Source organism: Protopterus annectens, chromosome 8.part0 (genome assembly GCF_019279795.1).
Source record: "Protopterus annectens isolate FY-2018-M chromosome 8.part0, PAN1.0, whole genome shotgun sequence".
Taxonomy (NCBI): Eukaryota; Metazoa; Chordata; order Ceratodontiformes; family Protopteridae; genus Protopterus; species Protopterus annectens.
This window is the reverse complement of record NC_056741.1, coordinates 1,012,304,623-1,012,330,196: the sequence shown is the minus strand read 5'-3', so window position 1 is coordinate 1,012,330,196 and position 25,574 is coordinate 1,012,304,623.

The window sequence follows — 25,574 nt, the reverse complement described above, 5'->3', positions numbered from 1 at the left end:
GGTCAGCAGGCTCCAAGTCACAGGTACTTGCTAAATTACTCAAGGCCGGCACATATGGATTTGGCTCCTTCAGCCCTCCCATCTTCTCCATCGATTCCTCCTACTCTTCTCACTCTGAGACTGAGGTCGTAGTGGTGGAACCATCTGCCCCGGTTTCTTCTCCCTTATCTGTTCCAACAACTGCTCTATCTCCTCGATGGCTGTATATTGAGGGGTCTGGGCGCCGAAGCGCGCTCGGCGGCTCCGAGGGGGGGGGGGAGTGGCATCGGACCCTTGTCAGACCCCACCCTCCCTCTCTGAGCTTCAGCGCATGTGTGCTTGTCTCCTACATCAGCCTCTGAGCCTTCGCTCCCAGTTCAAAGGAGATCTCCGAGCTCTTCGGAGCCTAAGGATCCTTCGACTTGTTACCATGGCGCTATTGGGTGATGAGCGTGCTGTCTCCTGGGACTGCTCCACCCTTGGCTCCATTGGCTCCTTCTCCCTCTGTGCCTGCCTTTGTCCCTCCTCCTGCCAAGCTTTGGGAACCTGTGCCCCAGTGCACTCCACTGGGTGATCCCACTTCTTCCAAAACCTCCCCAGAACATTCGGAGGAGGTCCCACGGAAGTAGTGTAAAGGGAAGCATCTAGACTCCCCTAAGTCTAACACTTCGGATACGGACTTGGATGAGTTGGAAGGGTCAAACAACAAAAGGAGCCAGCACCAGACCACACACACTAGCAAATCCTTTATTTGGGAGAGTTCTCAGACCAGTTTCGGCACTAAGCCTTCATCAGTAACCATGCAAATAGGAGTAAACACTGTTTAAATACCAGTATGTGCTCATTTCCTGTGACATCACATTCAAAAAAAATTTTTTTTAAATCTGCATTACAATTTATCATTAAGAGCTGGTGTAAGAAGTGCACCTAGCTTAACAATCCATCTGGTTTCTTTGTAATTTAATAGAGTGCCAACCACTCTTAAATTTCCTATCGCCCTGTACCTTATCTATTATAGTAAATCCAAATCTGGCAATGGAGTGTATCTGGCAGTGCCTATACAAGGCACTTTTAATACGTTTGTTACGGATGTCACTCATGTTCGGATATTCTCAAACGTAAGGGTCTGGAAGTTTGTTCCACATAAAATGATGGATAAGTTCAACTAGCCAAATAAGTGACCCAATCTGTTACACACTTGGCTTAGAAGTATTAAAAGTGCCTTGTACAGGCACTGCCAGATGCACTCCACTGCCAGATTCAGGTTTCCTATAGTAGATAAGGTACAGGGTGATAGGAAATGTAAGAGTGGTTGGCACTCTAGTAAATTACAAAGAAACCAGATGGATTGTTCAGCTAGGTGCACTTTTTGCACCAAGTCTTAATGATAAATTGTAATACAGCTTAAAAAGATTTTTTTTTTGAATGTGATGTCACAGGAAATGAGCACATACTAGTATTTAAACAGTGTTTACTGTTTGCATTGTCACTGATGAAGGCTTAGTGCTGAAACCGGTCTGAGAACTCTCTCAAGTAAAGGATTTGCTAATGTGTGTGGTCTGGTGCTGGCTCCTTTTGTTTGCATCTACATTTTGCCGTTGCACCTGCCGTACCTGCAAGCTGCTGGATTGTAAAGACTGAGTCGGAAGGGTCCCTACGGTCCCCCTCAGAGGAAGTCTCCTTTTCAGACATCTTGGAAATCTTTGAGGGGTAGCTGGAAGTACCTAGTCCCTTTTGAGGATGAGTCTGTATACGTAGACGCATTTGGTTCCTGACCCACCACCTTTTGGGTGTCTCCGCCTTTCAACCCACTTTTGTCTGTAGTGAGTCGCAAGGCGTGGAGCGCTCCAGAGACTATGGAACCTGTTCAGAGGAGACCGAACCGATTTATTATAGCTCCAGAAGATGCGTCTTTTCTCAAAGGGAGTCCCTGTTGATGCCATGGTGGTGGCAAGCAGCCACCAGGAAGGATCTTAGAGAAACTTCATCTGTCCATCCACCGAAGAAAGAGTCTTGTACGATGGACAGGTATGGGAAGCGTATGTTTTCTTCTGCGACTTTTACTCTAAGATCGCTGAATTACTTGTCACATTTCATATGACTTAAGAGGGATCTCCTGAAGGAGCTGGGAGATGCCCTGCAAGCTGTGCATTAATCCCTACGTCACTCAATGGGTTGCCAACTGGCTTACTGACCGAACTCATACTGTAAAAGTAGCCGACTCCAAATCCAGCTCCAGGCAAGTGGAGTACCTCAGGGTTCTGTCCTGGGACTGTTCTTGTTTGGCATCTACATCTCTGAAGTACAGGCCAACAATAAGGGACTCTGGCTAACAAAGTTCGCAGATGACTGCAAACTGGGAGCCATTATTGAATCCCCAAATGATGTGGATATTCTACAAAAGGGGCTTACAGAACCAGATGCTTGGTGCCAGAGCCATGGGCTCAAGCTCCATGCCAAGAAATGTATAGTTATCCCCTTTGGGGAAAAAAGATGTACCCGTGAATTACCACATAGGTGGCAGTGCACTAAACACCGAAAGTGTGATGAGACTTGGGGAAGCAGGTGGATAGGTCTCACCTTCGATAACCGCATCGCCACAACAGGAAATCCTATGTGGCACATTTCATCACTAAGGGCTTATCCAGAAAAAAAGGTAATTGTCCCACTGTAGTCATCCCTCATTAGACCCATTATAGAATACAGTGCCCCATTCGGTATGTACCTCCGGGATATCTGCAACAACTGGAAAGACCGCAGAATTACCTCTCTAAAGAATCCCAGGACTAAAGCAGATGCCCTATGCTGACCGTATAAAAAAACCCCAAAAAAACAAAAAACAACTCCAACTATACTCTGTTGCATATCGTATACTCCGAGGCAATCTCTGCTTAACATACAAGGCCATGTCAAACCCAGAGCAGCTAGATATGCTACACTTAAAGAAATCCCAATCCCTCAGAGAGACATGCTCCAGGGATCTAAACCTTGTCATCACAATGAACAAAACATGCTGGAGGGATAGGTTCCTGACCCAGAGACTCCCCAGACTCTGGAATAGACTGCCCATACATGTCAAGCAGAGCGCCTCTTTGGCTTTCTTCAAAAGGAACATTGATGATTAGATGGGAAATGGGAAATTCATCACGGGGATCATGACATTCGCCCTGCTAGACAGCGGCCCAGGGAAGTAAATACTGTGGGGAAAAATACCCAGGGAATTGTTATGGCTAGGCTTGTATAGGCCTTAGGGCCGATAGCGTAGTACCAACCTATGAACCTAGAGATTACACCAATTGGATGTTCAAAGTATTTACACAGGACCAAATACCTCAGAAAATCAGACCAATTGATGTGAATTTGTTCAATATCACCGTTCATTTTTTACTGATGGGTTCCAGGCAGATCTCTCGGCTCCAATATGGGCAATTGCAAAGCTCGAAGTCTTCAGATAGCTTGAGGCCAAGTTCCTATCCCATGATACACCTGTGAATTACCCCAGATCTAGTTTGTCGCTGCAACAGATCGGTGGTTCTGAATTATCTCGGGCCAGATAAGAAAATTTTTTCATTAAAAATTCTATAAGTTATTGATAGTATAGTTAGCTAGATTTGTTTATAAATCTCTTACAGCTTTTAGTGTGCTGTTCCCTTCCCGTTTACTATTTTTCAGATCTTTCTAGTTGGCCTCTCTCTGGCCTAGTTAGTTGTAGTTCTTATAGATGTGGTCTGTCTAGCCCTAGAGTTTTTTATGTAAGGCTTAGTTCAGTAAATCTGTTTTTATATAGAGAAGCTTGTTGCCTTTCCTTCTCTCCGCTTGCTGTGCTGTTTGTGACCTTTTGTCACATTTCTTAAACAGTGTGTGGTCTGCCTAGGCTTTTTGTATTTATAAGGCTTAGTCTTTGTTACTGTCTAATTTACAGTGTACTCTATTTGGATAACATTGCTATTTCTCAGCAGCTATCTTGTTAGTCTGCTTTGTGTGACTTCATATATTGTGTGTGTGTGTGTGTATTTTAGCCTGTTTTTATTAAGGCTTACCTGCTATCCATTCTATTTGGAGAAAATTTACTATTGTTTTTTGTGTTGCAGTAAATATCTCTAACTTTATGGCGGATCAAGACAAGCACCCCAAATCTGGGTGCAAAAAGTGCCCTAAGTGTGGCCAGAAAATGTCAGTTACAGACAAGTCACATCAGCTATGTTTATTGTCTAGGGGCTCTGCATTTGCAAGACAATTGTGCCATTTGTCATTCCTTCTCCTCTAGAGTCCTGCAAGAAAGGAGGAGGAAGCTTTGAGTGATCAGGATGGTTCCAGTCGGTCTTCAAAGTCTTCCAAGACTTCGGACTAAAAAAAAATCGAAGTCATCGACTTCGGCTGTACTGCCTTCGGAGCAGACAGTCTGTTCCTTTCGGAGCCGGTCCCCTGTCTTGGAACCGGTCTCTGAAGCTCAGAGGAGTTCTATTCTCCAGTCGGTACCACCTTCAGTAAGATAGTCTCGGTCATCTATCAGCCTGTCGGGTTTGGACTTGGACCGTGTGATACAGAAGCTGTTGTCGGCACCAGCATTAGCCAAAATGTTATCTGCTTCGACCCAAATGGCTTCAGAGCCAAAGACCATTGCACTGTTACTGTTCCTTCTCCGAGCCATGCTGGTCCTTCGGAGACCGAGGAGGCAGACCTGATGTTAGTGGAACCCTTGGAACAGACGCCTGCTCCAGTGTCTTCAGCTCCATGTACTCTGACGTCCTCTGTGCCAATCGAGGACTCTAGGAGCTGACACTCTGGTTGGGTCCGGGTAGGACAGTCTAACCGACTTTGCCTCTCGTGGCCTCTGCTCAGATGAGCTCGGCTCCTACCTCGGGCTCTGAGCCCACTGTCCTGGTGTCGGGGGTGTCGACGGTTTCCTCAGATCCGTCGACTCCCTCACATCAGAGCAGAGGTGCTTTCGATGCCATGAGTAGGCGAGTCATGTCTCTCAGGACATCCTTGGGTCTGCCCTCCTCCCCAAAAGTGCCAGTGTCTGCTTCTACATCACACGTTCTGACCAAGCGTAGAGACCCAGAGCCTCAGGAAGCCCCAACCGGTGGTCCCTGCTTTTCCGGGACCTCACCAGAGGCCTCCGCTGATAAGGTTTCCAGGAAGAGATTGTGCAAGAGGAAGCACCTAGACTCCTACAGGAAGAGATTGTGCAAGAGGAAGCACCTAGACTCCCTGTAGGAGTCTCTCGCATCGGATACTGACTTAGATGAGTCAGAAGGGTCCCCACGGTCCCCCTCTGAGGATATCTCATTCACTGAGATGCTTGAGATCCTTAGAGGGGTGACTGGCAGTCCCAAAGCCCTACTGAGGATGAGTCAGTTCTTCTGAAGGCTTTCGGGTCTCAGCCCTCCACCTCTTGGGTGACTCTGCAGTTCGATGAGCTGATGCAGCTGGTCTCACGAAGGACGTGGGAGTCTCTGGATTCTATGGAGCCTGTCCCCAGGAGGCTTAATAAATCTATTTCAGCCCCAGTTGACCAAACATTTTTAACTAAAGGTGTTCCGGTTGATGCCATGGTGGTGGTGGCGGCCACCAAGAAGGAAATGTCTGAGACTTGCTCGTCTGTCCATCCTCCTAACGGAGACTCCAGGATTATGGATAGATATGGGAAGCACGTGTTCAGTTCAGCGACCTTTGCTCTGTTTGCTGAACTAAACCCATTTTACTAGGTTGCAAAGAGATCTTAAGGAGTTGGGAGATGCTCTTCAGGGTACAGTAGCTGCGGCAGCTTCGGACAAAGTTACTGCCCAGCTTTCTACCCTAAATTCTTTCGTGAACTCATCCATATGCTTCATGTCTTGTGCAGCTGATGGAAGGAGTAGGACAGCGGGTACAGGAGTTGCTCTTAGACATTCCTGGATGCACTTGTGTTCCTTTGCGGAACCTTTCAAGTCTTCCTTCGTGAACACTCCCTTTGATAGCTCGTCCCTTTTCGGGCCTAAAAACAAGGAAACCTTAACCAGGTGTGAACAGGACGGAAAGACTGTCTGCCTTCGGGGTCTGTTTTTCCACCCCTACCCGACCATATCCTAAAGGTCAAAGGGAAGGAAAAATGTGGTTCCGAAAAGCCCATTGGAGCCTTTTCAGGACACGCATAGTGAACCTCCCTCCAGGGGTAGAGGAGGGGGTAATAATGGAAGATGCCGCCCTCGTGGCAGGGGGGGGGGTCCACAACACTAGAGTGACAGAGATCACTTCTCTGGGATACCCTACCAGCGCTCCTGAGAGGAGGCTCGACTGTCCTGCTCTGGCGGCATTCGGGGTAGCTTATCTTTGTACCCAGACGCCTGGCTCAATATAAGACAGCTCGGTACAAAGTATCATTTCCAAGGGGTATTTCATACCATTCGCCACACCCCCTCCAATCATAAGATGAATCCTGGACATTCCACCCAGTTACAGGGATCAAGCAACAGTAGAGGTCCAAACATTGCTAGGAAAGTCATCAAGCCAGTCCCAGCAGACCAGAAAGGATCCGGAACTTACTCGGGATTCTTTTTGGTTCCAAAAATGACGTGGGACTGGAGACCCATATTGGACCTCAGCAGACTGGACCAATGCGTAAAGAAAGAGAAGTTTCGGATGGTCACACTTCAGTCTATACTTCCCTTCTTGGGGAAAGACAATTGGATGTGCTCGGTAGATCTCAAGGATACGTACTACCACATAAAAATGGCCAGACCATCTAGGGATCACCTGTGCTTCTGGCTGGGAGCCAATCATCATCAGTTTTGAGCCCTGCCCTGTGGTCTCACTGCAGCCCCCAGAGTGTTTATCAAATGCATGGCAGTGGTCACGGTTCACCTCTGAGGCATCTAGGATTCCAGGTGTTTCCGTACCTAGACTATTGGCTCCTTACCACCACCACCAGGCATTAACTCTTTCAGGCCAGGGAGTCCACTGTGTCACTCTGCAATCATCTGGGCATTACAATCAACTCAAATCTGCCTTGTCACCATCACAGCATATCGTTTTTATAGGGGCAGAGTTGGACACCACTACCACCACTCTAAGGCCTCCAATAGAAAGTCTGTCTCTTCGTCAACATGTCAGCATCTTTATATCAAAGGACAAAGCACCAGCATCAGAAGTTCTGAAAGTATTAGGCATGATGGCAACAGCAATTCTAGCCGTACCACATGAAGTATTCTCATGTGCATACCAGCAATGGCTATTGTTCACAGAGTGGTCTTAGCAAGAGCTCCCCATGAATCATGCCATAATAATCTCAAATTCTTGCAAGAAGCCTAGCAAAGTTCTGCCCTTATTTCAGTGATCAGCACAAATTGCCAATTTAGATGTTTTAAATAGAAGAGAGAGAGAGAGAATTTTTGTGTGTTTGTACGGTTGAACCTTTGCTATAAACTGATTGTACCAGTTTGCTCTTGGCCCTAGTCAATGTCTCTGATAAACTTACTGGATTTAAAAAAAATGCGCCACTGGTGGGCATAAAATCCCTAATTCGGATGCCCACAAGAAATGTGGCTTTTGTTTGGGACCAGGTTACCTCATTGTGTCTTGTGAGGTATGTGGCTCTCTCAGTCCACAAGCCCTCTCGGATCGGCGCAATAAGCTAATCTTAAAAGGACTTTGCCAGATTCATCACTTTCTTCTGGGGCTCAAACGCCCTCCAAACTTTTTGTCTCCAAGGAATCAAAAAGACAAGCCCTCTCAGAATCTCCAAGGGAGTTGTCGGAGCCATGCAAGAAACATCAGAAACTCTTGGAGCTGAGCAAAGCCACTTCTCAATTGGATCCATGGGCCCCCTTCATATCCGACTGGGATCATTACGGTTAACTCCTCCATTACCATCTACCTCTGCGTCGGATCTTGCAACCTCTGATCTAACCATAAGGAGCCATACTCCTGAATTCATCCTAAAGTAAGTTTCCCCGGCTACTCCTTTAAAAATCTTACAAACCCCTACAAAAATGTCCAAATTTTCCAGAAGCAGATACGGACATTATGATGTAGACGTTTCTCAGGTCTCTGATCCAGATGGGAGGTTTTAACAATTCCATTCCCTCTCTTGATCCGTGAGTGCACTGGACCCATTCTTTACACACTCCTCCGATCCGACCCGTAGTTTCGGAGCCCCAGGATCCTAGGTAGAGTTGGATTCTGGTCAGAGGAAATGCCCTTTCTCGACTCCAACTGTTTCCCTGACCCAGCCCTGTTATGATTTCAACTGATCGGAGAGAGTCTCTGATCCGAGAGAGTTGGGTTCAGCTCTCACTCTCAGATCTTGTCCCTTCCTCTTGGTTCATTGGCACTCGACAGCTCGGCTCAGATTCTTTCTGGAAACCTCTGATCTGTGGTTAGTCATGTTCTCTCCCCCTCGACTGCTTCAGCTCTGCAGGGGAGGGAATGAGTTTCTCTGGGTCAGTCGGCTTTTCAGGTTGTAAAAAGGGTCTTCTTTGTGTGACAAAACAGACTAAAATTTCCAGAATGTCAGAGAAGCCACAAGAACTGGAACTTAGACAGAGAACAAGAGGCACAAATGTTAGTGTAGACAATTTATTTTTCGCTTTCGTCATTAGACTTCATCAGAAAAGAATACATTCAGTGGTAAAAAAAACTTTCAGTTTAAAAATGTCTGCAAGCCAATAGAAAGTACTTCTTCATCCCACAATTCACATCATAAACTCTACTATTAAATACATACACTTGAGGATGAAGACATGCAAGAGAGGGCACATGGACTCCACAATGGAGTCCCTCACTGAAGAAGCTGACTTTGAGGGGGAAGGGTCCCCTTGATCACCACCTGATGACGTCTCCTTCTGAGACATCATATAACAACATAAACAAAGAAGAGGCTGGTCTCCCCACCCTTCTCCTCCTAAAGAGTCAGTGTTCCTGGAGGCTTTCATGGCGGGACCATCTACATCTTCGGTGATCCCCTTGGTGGATGAACTTATTGATCTACTTTCCTGCCAGGTTTGGAAGAAGCCGAACACGGAATCCATCCCCAAATGCCCGGACGAATTTCTTGGCCCCCCCTTCACTCAGATCTCACTGGAGTAAGGGTGTTCTGGTTGATGCCATTGTTGTGGCAGTAGCTACAAAAAAAGAGCTAGCCGAGCAAAGCTCGCTGTCCATTCACCAAACAAGGAGTCCAGAGTGATGGACAGAGGGCAGATCTAGAAAGTGCATTTACGCATCTGCATCTTTCTCACCGAGGTTAAATTACCTGGCGCACTTTAACCATTTTCAGAGAGATATTTGATCAAGGAGCGCTCAAATTCTCTTGTTGAGACCATGTCAAGAAGGTTTCTCCCGAACTGGCTAGTCTTGTCATCTGTTGCCAATTCCTCGGTGAGGTTTATCTCTCATACAGCGAAAGGCACCTCAAGAGCAGCCGATTCAGGCATAGTCTATAGAGACATGCTTGGATGAGACTTTGTGGAACACTTCAAGGTGCCATTTGTTGATACTCCCTTCGATGGCTCTTCTTGTTGGGGCCATCAGTGAAAGAAATGCTAACCCACAGCGAACAGGAAGGAAAGAGTGTCCATTTCCCTCATAGGACCTTTTCTAGAAACCAGCAAGGTGAGAAGAAAACTTGTCTCCGTGTGGGTCTTGGAAAGGTCCTCGACACTTGCGGAACCACTTCCTCCAGAGACGGAGGGGGAGGTTTCATTGGTAGGCATTGCCCCAGTGGCAGAGGCGGTCTGCAAAACCAGGGCTTTAGAGAGACTTCGGACAGGCTGTGTAAGCACTCCTAAAGCGCTGCCAGAGTGTCCATCTCTGGAGGCATTTTAGGGGGTCATCTGTCCCTCCACCTAGATGCCTGGACAAATACTACCAACAACGCTTAGGTGCTAAGTATATCCAGAAGCTATTACATTCCCTTTTCCCTTCCACTTCCGGGACCTGGGAAGGGTACTCTCAGAAGTTCCATCCAGTCAGAGGGTGTACGTAGTTCAAAAGCTGATGCAAGAAAGTCTTATTCAACAGGTCCTGACTGAACAAATAGGATTCGGAACTTAATCCCGCTTCTTTTTGGTGTCAAAGAAAAACAGGAGACCTAAGACCAAAGTTTTAAATAGTTATGGTCCAGTCCATAATGTCTTATCTGCGCAAGGACGATTTAATGTACTGTATATGTATCTCCAGGATGCGTACTATACCATCAAAATAGACAGGCACTCCAGGAGACATCTATGCTTTTGGCTTGGAGCCAGTCAGTACCATCTCAGAGTGCTGCCCTTTGGACTCGCCACAGCCCCCCCCGGGTGTTTGCCAAGTGCATGGCAGTTGTAGCAGCTCATCTGAGGCCGAAAAGATTCAAGGTGTTTCCCTATCTAGGCGATTAACTCCTCACTGCCCCAACAAGGCATCAACTACTACAAGCCAGGGATTACTTGCTTCAGATCTGTTAACCTCCAAAATAAACTAACCCCCTCACATAAACACACTGTTCAAACTCAACCTTTCTACAGGCTACGTACCCACAGAGTTGCGCATAGCAACAGTTATCCAGCTCCACAAAGGACCCTGGGAACTATCGCCCTATAAGCCTGACTAGCCTGGTCTGCAAGGCTATGGAACGCATCATCATGGAACTCATTAACAGAGACATTGAGAACCTCCAAACCTTGGACTCTACCCAGTTTGGCTTTAAAGGCAGATCATGCCTCCTAAACCTGGTGGACTTCTTTGAGACTGTTACCAAGGCATTAGACGAGGGAAAGGAGGTCCACACAGCCTACCTAGACCTTGCAAAGACTTTCAACACCATTCCCCATTCAAGTATTATAGACAAGCTCACCAGCTTGAACATAAACTCCTACGTCACGAGATGGGTTGCCAACTGGCTCATGGATAGAACCCACATGGTGAGAGTTGCAGGCTCTACGTCCGAGACTAAACCGGTTACAAGTGGCGTCCCCCAGGGCTCAGTCCTAGGACCCCTCCTGTTCGGTATATACTTCTCAGAGGTACAGGCAAGCATAGGAGGACTATGGCTGACCAAGTTTGCAGGCGACTGCAGACTAGGGGCCATAATTGATTCTCCGGCTGATACAGACACCCTCCAGATGGGTCTCACTGAGACTGATACCTGGTGTCAAAATCATGGCCTCAAGCTAAATGGTCATCCCCTTTGGAAAAAACGAAGTACCCACGAACTACCACATAGGTTGTAGTCCCCTAAACACAGAAAATGTAATAAGGGATCTGGGAACCCAAGTAGATAGTACCTTCTATGTGGCCCACCTAATCACAAAAGGGTTTCCATCTAGAACAAAAGAGGATGTTCATCGTGCATACAGCTACAGTCATAACAGATGGGTTTTCCTGCCGTCAGGCGGGTCCTCGGTCGGCCGAATTCCAAAGTCTAGGTCCGGCGTCGGATGTCGTCACTTCTTCCCTGACGTCAGTGCGACAGGGGTATAAAAGGACCAGCCGATGCCATTTTCTTCAGTCTTTCTTGCCGTGCGGTGTCCGAAGCAGAAGCAGTTCGCAAGTGCCGGTCAGCCAGCTCCTGAGATTACGAATATTATTCAACCGAAGTCTTCTTGAAAGCCAAGTACCCCGTTGGGGAAACTTTTCTTGCCTCAGACCAATGTCAGACAAAGTTAATAATTGCATTTCATGTGGGAAGCAAATACCGCATAAGGATTTCCATTCCCTCTGCATTCCTTGCTTAGGCCCAGACCACGACGTCTCGGCCTGTCGTTTTTGTGCTACATTCAACAGACACACTATTAAGCGTCGGGCAGAGTTCGCCCAACACTATTTTGGCAAAAAGTTTAATTACATTATGTCGTCTGATAATCAGACTCCAGTTTTGAGTAAAAGACGCAAAGATAAGGACTGACTTACGAGGTCCGCGACTTCTACCGACACCACGCTAAAGCCGACTACTGGTGCTCCGGTTCTCAGCGGGGTGCCTACGCAGCCCCTGACTACCGATGACACTTCATTAGCGGTGTCTTCTGTGCCCGAGGTTGCAGGCTCTTCGGCCCACACCCCCGACTACAGATACCGATGCCACTCTTGGCGGGGAAACTCAGAGTTTAGACAGGCCTGCAACCTGTCAAGGTGTCTTCAGGCCGCCGCCTTTTTCCATTAAGGCTTTCACTAAATCTAAAGCAGCCATGCATTCTAAAAGACAAGCTCCACAGGGCCCCTCTCAATGCCCCATGCCTAAAAAGCAGATGCTCAAAATGGCTGAGGATTTGATTACTCTTATCAGGGGTTCCCAACCCCCCTCGGGCAAAAGGCCCAGAGTGGAGGAAGAATACCCTTCCTCGGACCAGGCCTCCATTACTTCAGAACATTCTGAAGACCAGGAACATTCATACTCCCCTTTTAAAGATTCTGATGCAGAGGAGTCCATTCCCTCTGTCTCCCTCCCTGAGGACTACTCTTTTGGGGAAACCTTGCATACCTTGAGGGAACACTTCCACTGGGAAGGCCAAGATTACTTGGACTCCAAGAAAAGGCTCAGGGATTTCCTCTTGCTCCCTCACCACAGGCCTCTGACTAGCCCTCCTGTCTTAGACATACTAGATGATGTGTATTCAGAGGCCAGCCTCAACCCAGACTCTTTACCTCCAGCTCCAGTCAAGCCTGACATGTATTACTGGGTTCCTCATTCACACCAATTCCTATACAAAAGCCATGCGGCTGACCCAGAAACCATTTCACAGGGTCCCAAGGGAATTAAGGTCTCCACTGCCAAAAATCCATTACCTTCAGAGAGATCTTCCAGAGCTTTAGAAAGGTGTGGGGGGGGGGTATACGCCTCGGCCACCTTAACCATGAGGGCATTAAACTTGTCAGTTCCATATGTTAAAGTATCAACAGTTTTTGTTATCTCAGTTGAAAGGTAAAATGTCACAACCTGAACAACCAGACTTGAAGGAGTTGCAGGATTTGTTACTTTGTGCAGAGCAAGTGGGTAAACATACCTTGCAATGTGGTTTTGATGCTTTAGAGGCCTCATGTAGAGCTGCTGTTACAGGATCAGTCATACGTAGACATGCTTGGCTCAAAGAGCAAACCTTACCAGATCATGTCAAGGCTAAACTACTAGATGCACCTCTTCAAAAAGATGTATTGTTTGGTGTTAAAGCTGAGGAGGCATTAAAGAAAATGGAGGAAAAGGCAAAATCAATGCAAACAGTGAACGATTTCCTACAGGTACAACCTCCACTTTTCAGTAGAAACTGGCCTTCAAAAAATTGGTCCTTTTCAGCCACGGACAGACCTCAGAGGTAGATACAGGCGCCCGAGGGTTAGAGGGCAATCTCAAGGATCATTTAGAGGCAGGCAATGGCAAGCACCTACACCAAGAGGTGGTGAGGATAGTTCACAGCCATTCAGAAAGCAGAACCAATGACTTTCCCCTTTGTATGCCAAGCATGGCTCAATTGGCAGCACCTTTAGGCGGAAAACTGGTGTTATTTTTGAAAAATTGGCATATTGTCCCAAAAGACAAATGGATCCTTGACGTTATAGACAGAGGCTACAGATTCCACTTTCACACCCTTCCAAGAATGAGAGGCATGCCAAACCTGCCACACAAAGGGCAGAGGCACAAAAACAAATTTCAGATCTCATGGACATGAAAGCTATTCAAGAGGTACTTGCACAAGAACAGGGTCAAGGTTTCTATTCCAGACTATTCCTGGTACCAAGGAAGGGCAAAGATTGGAGACCTATTTTGGACCTATCCATCCTAAACACACATTTACTCCTACCAAAATTCAAGATGCTCACATTACAGCAGCTTCTTCCCATGCTGGGCAAGGAGTCTTGGCTGGTAACATTGGACCTCAAGGAGGCATACTTGCATGTCCCAATCAGACAAGATTGCAGAAGATACCTCAGATTTCTTGCAGGTTCAACCCATTATCAATTCTCTGCATTGCCCTTTGGCTTACCTACTGCGCCCAGAGTGTTCACGAAATGCCTGGCATCAGTAATTGCCTTCTGCAGACTTCAAGGGATACAGATATACCCATATTTGGACGACTGCCTGATCCAAGCGGACAGCAAACACATACTTCTGAAACACCTGGCGTTTGTAATAATGTTGTTGAATTCTCTGGGATACACAGTCAACAAAAAGAAATCAAGACTAATACCCTCTCAAACAATAATTTTCCTGGGTGCCAGCTTGAATACAAACACCCAGATGGCCTACGTCACGCCAGAGAAACAAGGGCAACTAACTCATTATTTCAGAAAACTGGCAACCTTCACCAGGCTGACTGCAAGGAAAATCCTGCAGGCTCTGGGATTCATGGCATCTTGCATCCTACTAATCCCATGCGCAAAGCTGCATATGAGGAAACTTCAATGGTACCTAAAAAACTTATGGTCTCAACACAGCCACAGTTTGGAAACAGTTATACCACTGATTCCATGTCTTCAAAAGGAATTTCTGTGGTGGGCTCTCCCATTCTGCAAGCCTCAAGCAAATCAAGTCATCACAACAGACGCCTCTGACTACGCCTGGGGGGGCGCACATGACAGATCGGTGCATTCAGGGCAAATGGTCCCGAAAAGAAAAGCCCCTACACATCAATCAAAAGGAAATGCTAGCAGTAATAAATGCTATTATGGCTTTCAAAGACCTACTGCATCCAGGCCAGCTATTGATAAGGACGGACAACACCACAGCGATGTGGTACATAAACAAACAGGGAGGAAGTCGTTCATAGGTTGGTACTAGGCTATCAGCCCTAGGGCCTATACAAGCCTAGCCATAACAATTCCCTGGCTATTTCTTCCCACATTTACTTTCCTGGACCCCTGTCTAGCAGGGCGACTGACGTGATCCCTGGGGTGAATTTCCTTTCTCCCATCCAATCGTCAAGGTTCCTCTTGAAGAGGTCCAAAGAGGCACTCTGCTTGACATGTATGGGCAATCTATTCCAGAGTCTGGGGAGTCTCTGGGTCAGGAACCTATCCCTCCAGCATGTTTTGTTTATTGTGATGACAAGGTTTAGATCCCTGGAGCATGTAGCTCTGAGGTATTGGGATTTCTTTAAGTGTAGCATGTCCAACAGCTCTGGGTTTGACATGGCCTTGTATGTTAAGCAGAGATCGCCTCTGAGTAGGCGATATGCGACAGAGTATAGCTAGAGTTTTTTAAGGCGGTCAGCGTAGGGCATCTGCTTTAGGCCTGTGATTCTTTTAGTGAGGTATTTCTGAGGCCTTTCCAGTTGTTGCAGATGTCTTGAGAGGTACATACCAAATGGGGCGCTGTATTCTATAATGGGTCTAATGAGGGATGAGTACAGTGGGACAATGACCTCCTTTTTTCTGGATGAAAAGCCCTTCGTGATGAGGTGTGCCACATAGAAGGATTTCCTGACTGTTGTGGCGATGTGGTTTTCGAAGGTGAGACCACTGTCCACCTGTGTCCCTTAGTCTCTTATCACACTTTCTGTGTTTAGTGTACTGCCACCTATATGGTAATTCATGGATGCATGTTTTTTCCCAAAGGGGGATAACAATACATTTCTTGGCATTGAGCTTGAGCCCATGGCTCTGGCACCAAGCATCAGTTTCTGTAAGGCCCTTTTGTAGAGTATCCACATAATTTGGGGATTCAATAATGGCTCCCAGTTTGCAGTCATCTGCAGACTTTGTTAGCCAGAGTCCCTTAGTGTTGACCTGTACTTCAGAGAAGTAGATGCCAAACAAGAGCGGCCCCAGGACTGAACCCTGAGGTACTCCACTTGTCACTTGTCTGGAGCTGGATTTGGAGTCTGCTACTTTTAAAGTGTGGGTTCTATCAGTAAGCCATTTAGCAACCCATTGGGTAACACAGGGATTAATGCTCAACTTAGTAAGTTTATCTGTGATTCCAGAGTGGGGGATGGTGTCAAAGGCCTTGGCAAGGTCTAGATAGGCTGTGTGGACCACCTTACCCTTGTCCATAGCTCTGGAGACTGATTCAAAGAAGTCAATCAGGTTCAGGAGACAAGATTGGCCCTTCACAAACCCAAACTGGGTGGGGTCCAGTGTTTGAAGGTTGCCAATGTCTTTGTTTATAAGTTCCATGATAATACGCTCCATGGCCTTGCAGATGAGGCTTGTCAGACTGATGGGACGGTAGTTTCTGGGATCCAAGGTGGATCCCCCCTTGTGGATTGGGATAACTGTAGCTCTGTGCCACTCAGTGGGCACGAAACCTTAGGTGAGGTTATGTTTAAACATGACACTTAGGTGAGGTGCCAGTTCATATTGTAGTTCATGTAGTACACAGCCCGGTTTGTCATCTGGTCCCATGGATGCTGTATTCTTGGCTTTAGAGAGTGCGTTTTGTACCTGTGTGGCCATTATTACTGGAATTTGGCAATCTTCTGGTATTGAGATGGGCCATTTAGGGGGTGAGAGGGGGGTGAAGTTGGCACTGAATCGATCTGCCAGGATATTGGCAATATCCTTCGGATCAGTATATTTAATGCCATTCTGTTTTAGCTCAGAGCAGATCTGAGCATTGCCATTTAGATTCTTGACATAGTTATAGAATGCTTTGTGGTTGTCTTTGGAATCTTTGGCAATTTTATTTTCGTAACTAGCTTTGGAGGATTTTGAGGCATCTCAGTTTCTTACTGAGGCTAGTAAGGGAGTTTTTTGCATCCTGGGATTTTCCTGTTTTCTGCAAAAGTTTCTTCCTTTTGTTGTAACGTTTGTTTATGGCAGGGGACCACCAGATTGGCTTCCTTTTTTTTGGATGAGGGCATTTTGGTTCTATTTGGGATTGCACGATTCATGCATGAGTGGATGTGCCTTAGTGTAGGATTTAGCAGTTGAACTTTCAGTTCCCGTCTGCATGGGTGTCATGAAGTTTGTCACTTCTGACTTGAGTAGCATGAAGTTGGCTTTGGAGAAGTTTTTTATGGTGGTTTCTTTACTGGGGGGTGGGGGTGGGATGTGGATATTAAGGGTGATTAGCTTATGGTCAGACCTGACTAACGAGGGGGTGACCATAGGTATGGAGCATTGATTTCCCACATTGGTAATGACCAGGTCTAGGATATTGGAGCCCCTGGTTGGGACTATGGATTAGTTGATCCAGGGCATTGGAATTTATGAATTCCAAGAACCGTTGCGCAAAGGTGTTGGGACATGAGTATTCATACCCCCCTATGCAGGCTAGCTATGTCTCTTTTGGAACATGGCTCTGGAATTACAAATCCAACTTCAAGCACAGTTCCTACCAGGCAAGGAAAACACGCTGGCAGACAACCTAAGCAGAAATATGACAGACCCACACGAATGGAAGTTGCATCCTCAAGTTTTTACAAAGATAATTCAAGCATGGGGAAGGCCAGACATAGATCTCTTTGCCACCCACAGAAATTTCCAATTGACAAAATTCTGCTCAAGGACTTTTCATCCACAGGCCTGGAAAGTGGACGCACTCTTTCAGTTGGACAACAATGACAGTTTATGCCTTAACACCTCTTCCTCTGCTGCCCGAAGTTCTATTAAAAGACAGAGCAGACAGACCAAAGATGATTCTCATTGCTCCAGACTGGCCAAGACAGCACTGGTACCCACTCCTGAGGAGCCTGACGCATTCCCCACCATGGATCCTTCCGATAATGCCTCTTCTACCGACTCGGCACAACTTCAAAACTCTTCACAGTCAGCTGAAAACACTCAATCTAGCCGCATGGAGGATTCCTTAAATTCAAGTGTGCCTGGAATCAGAAAAAGGGTTAGAATCCTGAAATACTGAATTTACCTCAAATATTACACTACTTAGCTGAAATGCTAAACAGTGGGCTTTCATTCTCCTCCGTCAAAATCCATGCCTTAGCCATTTCTGCAGAATACTACACTGATCCTCCTTTATTCTCTCACCCTCTCTTAAGACAGTTCCTCAGAGGGGCTAAGAGTATAAAACCCCCAAGGAAGCAACCAGTACCTGCTTGGGACCTCAATTTCTTTGTAGAAAAGCTGACCCTGCCTCCTTTTGAGCCAGCTGCTCCAACAGAACTGCAATATTTGTCATGGAAAAAAGTCTTATGACAATCACCTCAGCACGCAGGGTTTCGGAACTACAAGCCCTCATGGCTGTGCAGCCTTTTATCATTTTCCATCAGGACAGTTTCCTTATGAACCAACCCTTCTTTTATGCCGAAGGTAGTATCCAGGGTAGCCTTGAATCAGGCTATCCACTTGCCTACCTTTTATCCTAATCCACAGAACAAAGGGGAGAGACTACTACATTCCTTGGACATTCACAGACAGCTCCGTCATTATTTGGACAGAACAAAGCATTTCAGAAAATCAGAGCAACTCTTTGTGTCCTATGCTACAGGTGCTCAAGGAAAGCCTATTTCCAAACAGACAATCTCAAAATGGATAGCCCACTGCATTCACTTTTGTTACTCTTTTCATGGTAAATCTGTACTTAGAGGCATCAGATCTCACTCCACAAGGGCCACAGCTACCTCTGCAGCTTTCCTCAAGGGGGTTCCTACCAAAGATATTTTGTAAGCAGCCACTTGGAGTTCTGTACATACTTTCTCCAAGCTCTATCACCTACCATTATACTCCAAATCTAGAGCGGCCTTTGCCACTGCAGTCTTGCAGGGCATCCTGGCTCCTCCTAGTTCCACTTAGTACCTACCACCCCTTTTTTAGCTTTGGGATTCTACCCATCTGTTATGACTGCAGCTGTATGCACGATGAACATAGTACAGATGTCCTTCAAGGATGCATCTGCAGTCCTAACAAATGGGTTGTCCTGTCGTCAGGCAGCCCTTCGGTCGGCCGGATTCCAAAGTCTGGGTCTGGCCTCGGCTGGTGTCGCACTTCACCCGACGTCATCTCTGCTGGTCTTCGGGTATAAAGGCATCAGCCGACGCCATTTTCCTCCGTCTTTCTTGCCGTGGCGCCAAGCAGAACCTGATCGCAAGTGCCGGGCGGTCAGATCCAGCGATTACTACTCCCCAATACTACTTGAAGACTTCTAAAAGCTAAGTACCCCGTTGGGGACTCTTTCTTGCCTCAGCCGATGTCAGAAAAAGTAAATAACTGTTTAACTTGTGGGAAACAAATACCTCATAAAGATTTCCACTCTTACTGCTTACCTTGTTTAGGCCCAGACCACGACGTAGCAGCCTGTTTAGCCTGTGCTTCCTTCAACCGACGAACGCTTAGGCGTCTGTCGGAGTTTGCTGAACAGTTTTTCGGCTCAGATTTTGCGTACATTATGCCGTCGGATCCTCCGACTTCTCAAATTGTTAAAAAACGCAAAGAAAAAGACCGACACTCGCGGTCCGCGGTTTCGGCCGAAACCATGGTTAAGCAACTGCTACCCTGGTTGAATCGGCCTCTGAAGTTTTGCCTACTAATGTGGTTCCTTTAGAATTATCGGACACCATTCCTTTGGATGTCTCTACCCCAGCACGTGGTGCTGCTAGGCCTCCAGCAGCCATGTCTATTAAGGCCTTTGCCAGGGCTAAAGCAGCCAAAACTGCTATCCGTGCCTGTTAAGCCCCCCTCACACAGGCCCAGTTCCAGTAATCAAATGCTTACTCTGGCAGAGGATCTCATCTCTTTAATAAGGGGATCCCAATGTCACCCAGACAGGGCCTCTCAGCCTCCTGAAAAGAGACCTAGAGCAGAGCCTCCAGAGCCAGTGTCCTCTGATTCTTCTAATGATTCAGACATTACAGACCATCCAGAGGCTCCTTTTTCTACTTATGAAGATTCCGATGCTGAAGAATCTATTCCATCTGCCTCTCCACCAGAGGAATTTTCCTTTGGGGAAACCTTACATGCCATGAGAGAGCAATTTCAATGGCAGGGACAAGATTTCTCAGATTCAAGAAAAAGGCTTAGGACCTTTCTACACTTACCGCAACATAGACCCTTAGCTATACCTCCAGTTCTTCCTGTTGTGGATGATGCATTTAATGATGATTGCACTGCTCCTGATACTTTACCTCCAGCCCCAGGGTACCGGACACTCATCACCACCTATACAAGGCCCCACTTGCAGATCCTGAGACTATCTCCCAGGGACCTAAGGCAGTAGCTTCGACCTCAGCAAAAAACCCTCTCCCTTCTGAAAGGGAATCCAGGTCCTTAGAGAGATGGGGTAAAAAAGTTTACACCTCTGCCACTCTCTCGGCTAGAGCTTTGAACTGTCAGTTTCATATGATCCAATACCAAGAGTTTATGCTTGATCAGTTAACTAAGAAACTGTTCTCTGATTCCTTAGATAAGAAATATGTTTTAGAAATGGTGAATAACATTCAGCAGGTTAGTAACCATTCTTTAAAATGTGGCTATGATGCACTGGAGGCTTCATTTAGATCAGCCATGACTGGCACAGTTATAAGAAGGCATGCATGGTTGAAAGAACAGGTCTTGCCGGATCATGTTAAAGCAAAGCTGTTAGATGCTCCTATGGATAAGGCCAGTTTATTTGGTTCTCCTGCCCAGCAAGTAATGAAGAAAATGGAAGAGAAGGCAAAATCTGTACAAACAGTTAAAGATTTCTTACAGGTTCAGCCCCCAAGGTTTAGCAGGAACTGGCCTTCCAAAAATTGGTCCTTTCCAGACTCCTCTAAACCTCAGAGAGGCAGGAATAGACGTTCCAGAGGCAGAAATCAATCCAAAGGAGGTGCCTACAGAGGACGCTAGTGGCAAGGCAATAACCAGCGAGGCACAGACACAACCACTGCCACTGCAACAGGACAATCACAGTGACTTTATCTCTGACACCACCTACCAGGGAAAAAATAGCAGCACCCTTAGGCGGAAAGTTAGCCTTATTTTCAAAAAATTGGCACTATATCACAAAAGACAAGTGGATTTTGCAGACTATAGACCAAGGCTACAGGTTTCATTTCCACACCTTACCAGTAAAAAGAGGAATGCCAAACCTACCTCCAAATCAGAAAACAGAAGCTCTAAAACAGATAGCTCAATTAACAAAGATGAGAGCTGTGGAAAGAGTACCACCAACAGAACAGGGCAAAGGATTCTACTCCAGACTCTTCCTAGTACCAAGAAAAGAGAAAAGTTGGAGACCTATTCTCGACCTGTCCGCCTTAAACACATTCATCATTGTCCCAAAATTCAAAATGCTGACCTTACAGCAACTTCTTCCCATGCTGGGCAAGGAGTGTTGGCTGGTAACTCTAGATCTCAAGGAGGCATACCTGCATGTCCCCATATGACCAGATTGCAGAAGACACCTCAGATTTCTTGCAGGATCAGAGCATTATCAATTCTCAGCATTACCCTTTGGCTTATCTACTGGGCCCAGAGTATTCACGAAATGCCTGGCATCAGTAATTGCACATTGCAGGCTTCAGGGAATTCAAATCTATCCATACCTGGACGACTGCCTAATACAAGCGGACAACAAGACAAAAATAATAAAGGATTTGTCCTATGTCATACAACTGCTGCAAGCCTTGGGATACACAGTCAACATACAGAAGTCAAGACTAGTGCCATCCCAAAGGATAACATTTTTGGGTGCAGAACTGGACACTAACTCAGATGGCTTTTCTCACAGAAGAAAAACAAAAGCAACTTCCAGTTTACTTCATGGCATTGACAAGAAAGTCCTGCAGGCCCTGGGTTACATGGCATCCTGCATAATCTTGATCCCACATGCCAGACTGCATATGAGAAAATTACAGTGGTACCTAAGGAATGTATGGTCTCAACACAAACACAGTCTAGAAACCATGATACCAATCATTCCATGCCTGAAACAAGAATTCCTGTGGTGGGCTCATGCCTGCCAGACCAACAGAGGGTTGCCTTTCCACAATCCACAACCAAGGCAGACCATCACCATGGACGCCTCAGACCTAGGCTGGGGGGCACACATGGAAGACGTGTATCAAAGGCCTATGGTCCCCAGACCAGCTGAATCTACACATAAATCTAAAGGAGATGCTGGCAGTGAAGCATGCAATCGAGGCATTCAAATCATTCCTCCAGCAAGGACACCAGCTGATGAGGACGGACAATACCACTGTCATGTGGTACATCAACAAACAGGGAGGCACGCATTCCTACCCTCTATGCCGGATGGCAATGGATCTGTGGAACCTAGGCTTGAATCTCAACGTTCAACTGCAGGCCAGATTCGTACCAGGAAAAGAAAATTCACTAGCAGACAGATTAAGCAGAACTACCACGGATGCTCACGAATGGATGCGGCATCCAGACATCTTCAAAACCATAACAAAGACATGGGGAATGCCAGAGATAGACCTGTTCGCCTCCCCACTCAACCACCACCAACTGAAGAAATTCTGCTCAAGAGAATACCACCCACAAGCCTGGAGAGTGGACTCCCTTTCTTTCAGCTGGAAGGCCCTGACAGTTTATGCCTTTCCACCTCTCCCATTGATGTACAAAGTTCTACTGAAGATCAGGGAGGAACAGCCAAAGGTAATTCTGATAGCTCCAGACTGGCCAAGGCAGCATTGGTACCCACTACTGAGAAGCATGTCTCGGACGAACTCATGGCCTCTACCTCTATGGCCTTTACTTCTAACACAGAACAACTACAAGACCCTGCATCCAAACTTGAAAACACTGCAGCTAACTGCCTGGAAAATTGCATAAAGCAAAACCAACCTGTTTTATCTCAGAGGGTCAAGGACATTATCCTGGAGGCTCGCAGACCCTCCACAAGGAAAACATACTCAGCCAAATGGAAGAGATTCCTCATTTGGAGTGCATCAAAGGGAACAGATGTCACACTGGCAAACCTAGCACACATCCTAGAATACTTAGCAGAACTGTTCCACAATGGCCTGTCCTATTCTTCCATTAAGATTCATGCTTCAGCAATTTCAGCAGAGTACAACATGGAGCCTCCTATCTTCTCTCAACCTCTCCTCAGACAATTAAGAGGGATCAAAAATGTAAAACCTCCAAGGAAACCACCTCTACCTGCATGGGATCTCAATTTTGTGTCGGAAAAATTAACACTTCCCCCTTTTGAACCAGCAGCATCAGCAGACTTACAGTTCTTTTCTTGGAAAACTGCCTTCCTTCTAGCAATCACTTCAGCAAGAAGGGTATCCGAGTTACAGGCCTTAATGGCAGTGCAGCCTTTTCTTATCTTTCACCAGGATAGTGTGTCTCTGAGAACCAATCCTACTTTCATGCCAAAGGTGGTATCCAGAGTATCCTTGAACCAAGCTATTCATTTACCTATGTTCTTCCCTAACCCACAGAACAGGGGGGAAAAACTACTGCACACGTTGGATGTACACAGACAACTGCGCTACTATCTGGACAGAACTAAGACCAACACAAAAACTGACCAGCTTCTGGTAGCATATGCAACAGGAGTGCAAGGAAAAGCAATTTCCAAACAGACAATTTCAAAATGGATAGGAAATTGCATTCAATTCTGTTACTCTTTTCATGGAAAGACAACTCCTGAAAATCAGGCCTCACTCCACAAGAGCTACAGCCACCACTACAGCTTTCCTACGAGGAGTGGCTACCAAAGACATTTTAGAAGCTGCTACTTGGAGCTCCGTGCATACATTTGCCAAGCATTACAATCTTCCTTTATACTCCAGATCCCAAGCAGGTTTTGCAACTGCAGTTTTACAAGGGATCTTAACTACGCCATCATTATCTTAGTGCCTCCTCCCCCAGTTTGGCTATGGTATTCTACCCATATGTTATGACTGCAGATGCATCCTTGAAGGGCATAGTACAGTTTTGTACCTACCATAAATGTAGATGTCCGATAGGTATGCATCTGCAGTCAGGATTACCCACCCTCCTTCCCCTCTGTGGTATTCCTAGGGTACTTGCCCCTCTCTTAGCTAGCTGGGGGGATCTATTATGGTGTACTTGTTTGTATGTATATATGTATATATACTTTTTGATTTCTACTGTTTGGAATTTTCTACTTTATCCAAATTTAGCCTTCCTAGAGGGCACCTGGCATCTGGGGCAAGAAACACTGAGGAAAATGGCGTCGGCTGATGCCTTTATACCCCAGGAGCTAAGACGTCGGGTGAAGTGCGACATCAGCCGAGGCCAGACCCAGACTTTGGAATCCAGCCGACCGAAGGGCTACCTGAGGCAGGACAACCCATATGTTATGACTGCAGATACATACCAATCGGACATCTACATTTATGGTAGGTACAAAACTGTACTTTGTGACGCACACAAATAAGCAGGGGGGAACCCACTCCTACCCTCTCTGCAGACTAGCCATGGCTCTGTGGAACACAGCCTTGAGCTACCAAGTGCACCTACAAGCTCAATTCCTGCCAGGCAAACTAAATTTACTTGCAGACGACTTGAGCAGAAATCACATGAACCCACACAAATGGAAACTAGAACCCGAAATATTCAACCTCTTGAACAAATTGGGGACTCCAGAGGTAGACCTGTCTGCCTCCCCTCAGAACTATCAATTGAAAAATTCTGCACCATAACTCCCCACAGTCAACCTTGGAAAGTGGATGCTCTGTCCTTTACCTGGGAAAGGTTCTCTGTTTATACCTTTCTCCCTTTGCCTCTCCTCTCGAAGGTTCTACTAAAGATCAAACAGGACAAGCCAAGGACGATACTGATTGCACCAGACTGGCCAAGCCAGCACTGGTACCCCCTCTTGCGCAGTCTGACACTGCTACAACCATGGCACCTGCCTCAGACCCCTTCCCTGCTGTCCCAGCAGGCGGGCCAGATTCTGCACCCTCCGCTTCAAACCCTGAACCTTGCAGCCTGCTAATTCCATGAGCTCTCCTCCAACATCCCGCAGTAAGCAGGTGCTGGATGTCATTCTGGAGGCAAGGAGGCCTAGTACCAGAAAAGCCTATGCTGAAAAGTGGAAAAGATACTGTTCCTGGAGCCAGGTTCAGGGGATGGGCACAGTGTTGCCCAGCTTACCTCATATTCTAGAGTACTTAACAGAAGTGCTCCACAAAAGCCTATCCTTATCGTCAGTTAAGATTCATGCCTCTGCCTATTTCAGCACATTATAATACTGAGCCACCCCGATTCTCTCACCCCATGCTAAAACAATTCCTTAGAGGGGCTAAAGATTTAAGACCCCCCCCCCCCAGGAGAGCTCTCACTCCAGCCTGGGACCTTAACTTTGTATTGGAAAAGCTCACCCCCCCCCCCCTTTTGAGCCAGCTACAACAGCAGAGTTGAAATTCCTTTCTTGGAAAACAGCCTTACTTGTAGCCATCACTTCAGCAAGAAGAGTGTCTGAATTACAGGCCCTCATGGCAGTGGAACCCTTCATTATCTTCCATGTGTACAGGGTTTCTGTCAGGACTAATCCTTCATTTATGCCCAAGGTCTAGTGTGGCCCTAAACCAGTCCATTCATTTGCCTACTTTTTTCCCTAATCCTCAAAACAGAGGGGAACGGATACTGCACTCTCTGGATGTGCACAGACAGCTTGGATTCTATTGACAGGACTAAGCCTCTCAGAAAATCTGACCAGCACTAGTTGGCTTTGCTGCAGGGGCAGAGGGGAAGGCCATTTCAAAGCAAACCATTTCCAAATGGATAGCCCATTGCATTCATTTCTGCTACAAGCACCATGG